Source organism: Aulostomus chinensis, chromosome 5, assembly GCF_037954235.1.
Source record: "Aulostomus chinensis isolate RoL2024-O1b breed Wild chromosome 5, RoL_Achi_v1.0, whole genome shotgun sequence".
Lineage (NCBI taxonomy): Eukaryota > Metazoa > Chordata > Actinopteri > Syngnathiformes > Aulostomidae > Aulostomus > Aulostomus chinensis.
The window spans coordinates 9,186,674-9,197,108 of NC_141324.1; the positions used below are offsets into that span (position 1 = coordinate 9,186,674).

Genomic DNA, 10,435 nt, shown 5'->3' on the forward strand with positions numbered 1-10,435 from the left:
GAAGGAAATGGAGGGATTCATCAGGCCATTACATTTTTAGTTTAAGGTTAGTTGTTGTATTATATTATCATGGAGAAAAGGTGAAGTCACAGTGTCACTCCTTCAATTTGCACAGAACATTAGCCATGCAGATTTATGTAAATTCCTGCATCAGCGTTGGGCCCTGGACGGCCGGAGCTTCATGCTGCTGCAGACTCAGGGCTTCAATTCAGATTTGCAAAGCTTGACAGGGAGAGAAGGGGAGGCAGGGAGGAGTGGCACTCGGTCAGCTGACGCCGGCGGGGTGACAGTCGTCAGACGTACGCAAGACGCCCACGCACAGTTCAGACAGGAGCATGCAGGGGCGTCACCAGCCCCCGAGACCCTGCCTCCTGAAGGGCAGACCAAGGACAAGAGTTTATGTGTTTGTTTGTTTGTGAGGACAACAAAGTTCCTGACACTGGTGTCAGAGTACTGAGGAGAGGTACTTTTGTTTTATATTTTGACATGTTGTAACTTGGGGCATGTGTGTATTTACATGCTGTTTATTGATTAGCTGCCATTTCTAAACCAGCCTGTAAAACATCAAGCACCTGGGAACTCTCTCTCTCTGTGCCCCCCCCCCCCCCCCCATCTTACACTGCAAAACTCCAAATCCTAGTAATAATACTGTTTGTGGATTTCACATCCAGGGTTCACACTGGGACAATCATTCTTGATGAAACCCTTACAAATATTCTTGTTCACTTGAAGCAGATGTATACATGGTTGTCAAGTGACGTTTGGAGCTGTGGACACATTTTAGAAGCTCAAATGTAAATGACACTCAGATGATGGCACACATTGTTTGATAAAATCAACAGAAAGCAAGTTACTGTCTCTTTAAATAACATCTTAAGCTCTCGGGTGCTATCCTGTCTCGTGCTCTATCATGACGTATGATTTGGAATTTTGGAGCGTTGCTGTTCCACTGACTGAAGGCGATGATGGACCACTGACGTAGACTCGACTTCCGCCCCACATGTCACGTTTCTCTCCTCCCCCACAGGCCGAGTCCTCACTCCACAATCCACATTTGTAGTGTTCTCCTTTGGCTTGATTCCCTGAAGGCAGGAAAATTTCTCTTATCAGCTCCAACCAGATGCAGCAGTGTGTGTGTGTGTGTGTGTGTGTGTGTGTGTGTGTGTGTGTGTGTGTGTGTGTGTGTGTGTGTAAGGATAATCCCTTTTTCTTTCATTTATTGGCTCTGTGCTGACATATTTTGGTGTCGCTGATGATTTGGGGGTGTATCTCAGGTTGTGCCTCTTAAATGGCGCAGCAGTAATTACAAGGTGAAACACCTGAGAGTGACATTTGCAAAAATTCATTAAAAATGTTTGTATTTGATCCCGCTTGTATTAAGGCTTCAGTGTGTGTGTGTGTGTGTGTGTGTGTGTGTGTGTGTGTGAGAGAGAGTGAGAGAGAGAGAGAGAGAGAGAGAGAGAGAGAGAGATTCAGCTTGTCTGAGACTGTTTGTGTCAGCTTATTCTGCATTTACCAACCAAAAAAATATGCTTTCTGTATCAGTTTTCCCTGATTCCCTCTGCTGTGCGTGTGTGTGTGTGCGTGCGTGTGAGAGAGTGATTGTTTCCATTGAACAAAATCAGCACTTCATAACGGGATGATCTCACATGCCCAATCACAGCCACCAACATCTAAGTCTGCATGACTGTGCGTCATTCATTCATCCGTATGTGTGTGTGTGTGCATGTGTGTGTGTGTGCATGTGCCCTAGATGCATGCTACCCCCTTGCCAAAATTGAGAAAAAGGAAAATCGCTCCCCCGTTGTAGTTGCCATAGTAACCAGCAATTCACTGCATCTGGCAAATTACAGGGCTGTATTGAAGGGATTGTGTGTGTGTGTGTGTGTGTGTGTGTGTGTGTGAGTGTGTGTGTGTGTGTGTGTGTGTTTGAGAGAGTGTGATTATGGGAGAGCAAGAACCTCAGTGGAATACAAAAGTGGATTCTCAGGTGAAAATGGAGGCCAGACAGATAATCGATTATTATTTTTTTGGACTATCAATATCAGATATGACAGCGGCACGCACGTATTCTCTCTCTCTCTCTCTCTCTCTCTCTGTCTGTCTCTCTCTCTCTCTCACACACACACACACACACACACACACACACACACACACACACACACACACACACAGGTATGGTCCACAGGTATGAAGAGACTTTGGGGTACCTGTGAGGATCATTGAGTGGGTGCTGCTGGTTTGAAATTCTGACCTCCTCGTCCTCTTTCTTAAACAAACCCAGTAAAAGAAGGTCAAGGGGAAACATTTAATCCCTCTCTGTTGTATTAGCAGCAGCAGCGCTGGGCAGTGGACTCACACACTCACACACACACACACACACACACACACACACTCACACAAACACACTCACACATTTGATCACGTTTACGAGTGTTTAATGTTCTACAATGAAGAAAAAACCAATTGAAAGCCCAACTCTTCAATTCGACAGCCCCGCCGTGACTCTCTCACTCCTCTGCTGCACTTCTGTGAGAACACTTGTGATCATTTGTTCACGCTCCTTCAGTTCAAGATAAGTCTCTTTATTTGATTTTGCTCTCTCCTTTTGCAGTGGTTTTTGTGTCCAAACCCAAACACTCAAGATGCAAATTTCTCCTTATTTGGTCCTCAAACAGGCTTCACGGTGGTGCAGTGGTCAGCACTGTGGCCTCACAGCAAGAAGGTTCCGGGTTTGAGTCCCAGCTCGGGCACGGGATCTTTCTGTGTGGAGTTTGCATGTTCTCCCTGTTCCTGCATGGGTTCTCTCTGGTACTCCAGCTTCCTCCCACAGTCCAAAGACATCAATTTCGGGACGAGGCTGATTGACTTCTCTAAATTGACCGTAGGTGTGACTGTGAGTGTGAGTGTGAATGGTTGTTCGTCCAACACACAGACGAACAACTCTGTGTGTTGGTCCTGCGATGGACTGGCGACCTGTCCAGGGTGAACCCCGCCTCTCGCCCGTTGACGCTGGGATAGGCTCCAGCCCCCCCGCGACCCTTAATGTGCAGGAATAAGCGGAAGATGACGATGGATGGATGGTCCTCAAACGTTCCTCTAGGTGGCGCTAGCCCCATCAGTGGCTAGGCTAGCACCACTAACATTGATGCTAGCTGCTCTGTTGCCGCAGCCATCCCACCATGGCTGTGTCGCTGGTAGGACAGAGTTTACTGCTGCGCCACTGGTGTACATCACCTAGGTGCCTTCTTAAAGGTACAGATTGTTTCTGCAATGCAGTTTTTTTCTTTTAAACTGAACATTTGCAACTAAACCTCTGAGTATGAACCTCCAAAGCAACAACAGAGCTGTTCTTGGAGTAAACGCATGACTGTGGCCTCATTTTGAAGGTAACACTCAAGATTTTTGCCCAGCGGTGTGAATCAGTGTAAGTGCTTCTGGAGTCGTGAGGTTTGAACTCTCAGAAATTGAAGGTTTTTATTCCAGGCTTTTTAAAAACAGGCGCCTGCAGTTGAATAGAGTCAAGAGATCTTAGTTGGACCACAAAAGGAGCCGCTGCACCAGAACTGAACTCATTCAGGTTCAGATTTTACCAAAACATCAAAAGAATTAAGTGCTGCACATGCAGGGTGTGTCCAGGTGCTCCCACACACGCTACGACATGTCTACATGTGTAAACACACTGAGGACGTCAGCTGTTTTGGGTCGTATCTCTAATCATGATGGACTGGCGACCCGTCCACTGTGAACCCCGCCTCTCACCTGTAGCCGCTGGGATAGGCTCCACCCCCCCCCCCCGTGACCCTTAACAGGAATAAGTGCAAGAAAATGGATGGATGGATGGATGGAAGTTCTGAAACTAACCATTTTTTCCCGTCTTGTGGCGCAAAGTGCATCCTGGAACAACAACAGCGAATCCGCGTGGATGTGTTCCTACTGTCAACCAGCACTTTTATAAACAGGAGCTCTGCCTTGGCGAGCGGCTCTATAAATCACACGGGTAAATGGCGTGTGCTTAAGGTTTAACCACTCCCCATTAGAGAGTCATGTATGGCTGTCAGCCTGTTGTTTATTAGCAGCATTAAGCTATTTATAAGACAAAACATATATTGGCATAACAGCGTGATTGTGCTTTCGCTCGTCCTCATCTGACAGCATCTCGACTCCTCCACGCCCTCAGGATGATACACTGGAAAACTCATTTCCCCCTTTTGAACTGAACCAGACTTTGACATCTTTATTTTACTGTACTTTCAATTAAGTGAGGGAAGGAAGAAAAATTGGGAGCTGTCTCACAAGGGAGGAGGAGGAGGAGGAGGGAGAAAATGGAGGAGTGGAGATCCGAGGCAGTGGGCCGACAGGAAGGATGGAGGAAAACAGAGATGGAGGTGAATGAGGGATGGAGGAGTGTGTTTGTGTGCAGTATGAGGGATTGAGGTATACAGAGAGAGAGAGAGAGAGAGAGAGAGGGAGAGGTGTGTGTGAGGGCGCCATTAAAGCCTTGTACTATAAATCTCTGACACTGCATGTGTGTGTGCAGATAACAGAGGACTGTCTCTCTCCATTCTGGCTCTGTCAGAATGATGCATGCACCCCTTTCTTCTGCCCTGTGAAATATTAAAGGAAGGCCTTGTGTGTGTGTGTGTGCGTGCGTGCGTGCATGTGTGTGTATGTGTGTGTGTGTGTGTGTGATCCCAGCCAGTATGTGACCAACATGTTCGGTAATTCCTCACCTCTTATCAGCATTCACGTGAGATTTAGAAGGTGGGAGACTTGTGGTTGCCTGAAAGGAGAAGCAAATACACACACACACGCACACACACACACACATACACACACACGCACACACACACACACACACACACACACACACACACACACACACACACACACACACACATACAATGACGACCAGGCCAGTGCAGAAGATGAAGGACAGTGAGAGAAAGGTGCTCCAGCTGACAGTGACAGCTCTCTTGATGGAACACCACATGCTTGACAGGTGTGATTGATCACATAATGGCGAGCACATTTCGGCGCTCTGTTCTTCATTTAGCTGACAGCGTTTTCTTTATGGCATCTTGTGTTATGGTATCATAATCATGCCAGTGCGGCGGGAAATAAATCCTTATAATCCCCACCAGGAGATGCAGCTGAGCTGTTGCGGCTGCTCAGGCCTCATCATAACCCTCATTGTGTTTCAAACGGCCACTTTACCTGTCACTCAAATAGACTGCATCGAGGAGTTGGGGGGGGGCCCTCCCCCTCACCCACAGCACCTCAAAGTAAACAAGCTGCAACCCCGTGTTCATACCTGAGTCTGTCTGGATGTGGTGGTCAGCCTCCTAAAACCTGGCTGGTTTGCTGCAGGGAGGTCAGTGTGTCTGTGACGTGAACTCTTGGATTCTAACTGCTCAGTTTTTCTCCTTTTATCCACAGTAGTGAATAGTTTTCTGCACCATCATCACGATTTCTTCTTCTGATCACAAGATTGTGGATGTCACTGCTCCTCATGAGGCTCTGGTCAAAAGAGCCCACGCTGCTGGTTCAGCGATGGTCCATGTGAGGCTTCCTCATCCCCACTGATACCGTCCTCTCTGGGTGGACAGCCAGCAGGAAACGGGCAGAAAATGGAGAGAAGGCTCGGTGAAAGCAGACGGATGGAGCAAAAGGAGGAGGTGGAATGAAAAAGCAGCCGAGAGGAATGATGAGTGAGGGAGAGACAGAGATGGAGAGAGGAAAGAAAATGAAGAAATACACAAGTGATGAGTGAGAAAATGATGAATGGGCTGATAGAGAGACTGATGGGTCAGTGAACGGCGGTGCTCACCAAGGCGACGACGTCGACGATGATGATGACGATGACACGCAGAGACACACGATTTAGATATTTCACACAATAAACAGAGCCTGTGTCCTCAGAGGAATATTAGCAGCAAAAAGCTTTGACTACGACAACACAAGAGTGATTGAATGTGTGATCATTGTGTTGGGATTATTCTGAGCAGTAAAATGATGAATGCTCCTAATAAAGGAAATAAAATGACCAGTATTAATCTGGTTTGAATTCGACTCGGTGTTGTTATTTGAGAAGGTTTATTAAAAGTCACGCAAGTTTCAGGTTTGACATCGTTCGGAACTTACTTTGTCCATTTCAAATGATCATTATTATTATTGTTTTCATTAGTATTTGCCTGAAATAAATCATTTTTTCCACCCTTCACCACATCTGTCAAACAATGTCAGCATGCCAGCGGTGCCACCTAAATGTACAAACACGTGCCTCACACGTGCTGGGGAAGAGAGCCGTAGGTTCACGTGAACTCATCCATCTTCCCCTGGATCAGACATCCTCAGTGCAGGCCCATGCTTTTACCATTATCATGCAAAACTGACGGAACCATGGGAATCTAAGCTGGATAGTTGTAAATGAAAGGGAATGACTGAGATCATCGATACCACTATTATGACGCAAAGGCGCTAGCAGAACGTTAGCTTAGCTTAGCAGACCGGGAACACCTATTAGCTGTTAAGAACAGAATAGGCCGACAAGGCCAGCACCACTGAGTGAATGCTTGTTTATTTTACATTCAACTAACTGAAGATATAGTTTATTATATTAATTAGAGGTGCTACTACATTTTTGTTGTCATTGTTATTTTCTTTTTTAATCGCTGGACAGTGCCACGCTAGCTAGTTTTTTTCCTGCTTTTTTGCGCTAATTATTCCCGATAGTGGCTGACTTCATCTAGTTTACTTATTTACTGAATAAAAATGAAATTCATATTAAATTATTTCAATGCTTGCCCAAGGAGCACATTGATATAATAGTTATTTGTTTGCTTGATGTATGTTATTGTGGCAGTGAACAGTATTTTATTTCAGAATGTTTTTTTATATTGTTAATTCCTTTTTTAGTAGCATTTTACAATGACAGTTCATTAATAACATTTATTACGTATTATATAGTTATATATGAGAGTTCTGAATAAACATGACAACATCATGATGTTTTATCAAAGCATTTTTTTTTACTCTTGTAAAGTGAGGACTGATGTATGTCTCCTAATCACAACTCCAGGCTTCTCTATCCATTTTTGCTGTAACTTATAGAGTTAACGAGAACGGGATTAATTAACTAGTTCATGTTGATGTTGTCATTCAGTTTTTATGTGTTCAAATGTTGACAGTTGTGTTTAGGACCTTCATTTTGATTTGGACTAGCAGTTACGTCACACACACACACACACACACACACACACACACACACACACACACACACACACACACTAATTAGCCTTACTTGGCTCTCAGATTGGAAAACTGGAATTTTGTGTCCAACAACTACATCAATACTTTGTAACACCTCACATGTCCCGTTATGTAGCCTGTTTATGACGTAAGTACCTTGTGTTTGATGACCCTCCACCCCCCCCCCCCCCCCCTTACAAGGTCTACACATCCATCCATGCAAGACACACACCTGCACACACAGAGCCATAATGGAGCAATTATCCTCTCCAGGCTTGATGTGCAACTCTGACTGTAATTTGCATTTATTATTAGCCTCCAGGCAGGGGGAGCGTCGAGGCTGGAGGATGGATGGTCATACACCACATCACACTGATGGACCTGCACAGATGCTCCCTAAACACGTGTGCTGCCACATACACATACAAATGCACGGGAGGTAGAAGCTGCACACCCACATAGGCAACCCAGACCAAGCTGGGATTATGATGTCACTGTGTTTTGTTAATGCTGATCTATATTAATGACGCTACACTGGGAACAATATGTTCAGTGGCGCCATCACACAAGTACATGCTGCACACTGCATGTTGTGATGTCCTGGAGGACTGTGACGCGTCCGCCTGTCTGCCTGTCTTTCTCTAGTCACTGTCAAAATGGCCTCTAGGCTCATCATATGGAAATTTGTGAGAGTCTCTCAAGGCACATGCAGTGCATAGTCAACCCACCACACACACACACACACACACACACACACACACACACACACACACACACACACACACACACACACACACACACACAATGTGTAGAGGACCACTGAAGTGTGAAATGATTCTGTTACCATGTCGTCTGTGTGGAATATATTTTCCCATCAAACTTCTATGGCAGGTGGGCCTGGTGTGTGTGTGTGTGTGTGTGTGTGTGTGTGTGTGTGTGTGTGTGTGTGTGTGTCCATCTGTTGTTTGGCAGAAAGGAGGGAAAGGGGATTCCATTAAAACAAGGTGACAGAATCAGTGCAGCTTTTCTAACCTTGGTGCTCAGCATTTGACATCAAGAGATTTGTTTACAGTCCAAATACAAGCGTAAATAACTTATTAGGGTAGTTAATCAAGTTCGGCTAAAGACTGGAATGTGGTTGTTCATTCGATCCAGTTAATATTTAGATCATTAAAGCACCATGTGTTCATGTGTCCCTCACATTCAACCCCTCACCAAACCAGCTCTCACAATGCTGGTCAGGCTGGTTGCTTACGGGTAAATCTGAAGGTGTTGTTGGTTGCTTGTTGTGACGCTGGCTGAGCAGGCTTTAGCCCTCTGCTAACGTCCAAGTGAATAAAAGCCTTCATTGTGAAGCTGTTCTAAAGTTATCAACCTCCCTAGAGAGGTGGCCAGGTGGCGTCCTGACCAGATATCTGAACCACCTCAACTGGCTCCTTTCACATGGGGAGCAGCAGCTCTACTCCGAACCCTCACAGGTGACTGAACATCTCATCTTCCCCCTGGGGGAGACCCCGCCCCCTCCTGAGGAAACCCATTTCAGCTGCTTTGTAGTCACAATCTCGTTCTTTCAGTCATGACCCATAGTTCACAATTATACATGGCAGGAGGACTAAGACTGACCGGAGGATCAATACCGTCTTGCTTGGGTCTGTTTTGCATGTCAACGGTGCTGTGGAGTGAACGCCACACCGTTCCCACTGCTCTGATTCTCCAGCCCATCTCACACTCCAACATCCCCACACCCCAAGATGTCTAAACTCCTTCCCTGGGGGGGGGGGTCAGGACTCATTCCCTACCTGAAGTGGACAATCCCCCATTTTCCTGCAGAGAACCACAGCCTCAGATTAAGAGGTGCTGACCCACTGAATAATCTGGTGTCCCCACCAATGAAGACATTTGCCCCTGATCCAGACACTGAGCCACAGATAGATGGATTACGCTATGAATGTTAATTACAGAGGATTGTTTTCTTCACCTTTCTTCTGTATTGCTTGGCAGCAGAGGAGAGGTTTGACCCAGCGGCAGCACTCATGGACCTCTGAAGCACCAAGACAGTGAGGGGAGGACATATATTTTGGAAAGAAAAAGCCCCATAGAAAAGATTTACACAAGACATGTCCACCATGAATTGCCATATAGAGACAATTTCACTAAGTGAAGCAAAGCCATAGGCCTGGAGTGACAGAGGGATTTTTTTTTTCTTATTTGCTTTTGTTTGAGAATAAATCACACACCTTCATGCCGCTGCAGAGTGTACAGATGTTGTCCAATTATGTACCAACAGACCGACTTAAGTAGCCAGCAAATGATGGTAAGAGGACCACGCACGATGCAGGGTTTGTGCAGCACAAACATTCATTAGTAGTAAAGTGCACCAGTCACAAAATCAATTAGCCATCTAAAGGTTTGAAAGTCTATTTATTGACTAGAATGTCTAATATTCCATAGTAACAATCAATTTAAAAGATTGGATTTAAAAATTCCAATATTCACTGGATAAGACAATACACTGAATAACCGTTTCACTGATTGACTTCAATAAGGTCATAGTCATGAGTGACAAATTGTAGGATTGCAATCTTGGTCTATGAATAAAGTGCTTTTTTAGACACATTCATTTAAAAAACAATTCTTTCAAATCCCTTTATAATTTCAGTTACAAATGACATGACAGCTGGTACTGGACATTGGTATTTATCACATCAGCCAGTTTTACTCAAGTTTGTTCATGGTTACCCTTTACACATACACACACACACACACACACACACACACACACACACACACACATATAAATCCCTCTCACCCTTGTAGGGTGGTTCTGTGTCCTCCTCTAGCTTGGGTTCTCCTGAGAGCTTGAGGGTTCCATGCAGTATCTTAGCTGTTTCTTGGACTGCACTCTTCTGCACTGAGGTTACAGGTGTTGAAGCCACTCTCCTAGTTTAGGGGTCAGCACCCTGAGTGCTCCTAATCCCATGGGGACCACGTCAGCCTTGACCTTCCACATCTGTTCTAGCTGTTCTTCTAACCCCAGGTACTTCTCAACCTTCTTGTGTTCCCTCTTCCTGATGTTGGCGTCAGCTGGTATCGCCACATCTGTCACTACTGCCCTCTCCTGCTGTTTGTCCACCACTTCTATGTCCGGTTGGTTCGCCAGAAGCTGTTTGTCAGTCTGGAAGCT

At 45.5% G+C, this 10,435-nt stretch overlaps 1 long non-coding RNA gene across 1 annotated transcript; it reads right to left on the bottom strand.

The window, feature by feature from the left end:
* Window positions 1-751: 751 nt before the first annotated feature.
* LOC147261107 (uncharacterized) lies at window positions 752-5,588 on the bottom strand. The gene is made up of 3 exons (XR_015116069.1): window positions 5,315-5,588; window positions 4,734-4,783; window positions 752-1,082 (listed from the first exon to the last, which is right to left on the bottom strand). It is a non-coding gene; the product is annotated as an uncharacterized LOC147261107 (long non-coding RNA).
* Between the last annotated feature and the right edge of the window lie 4,847 nt (window positions 5,589-10,435).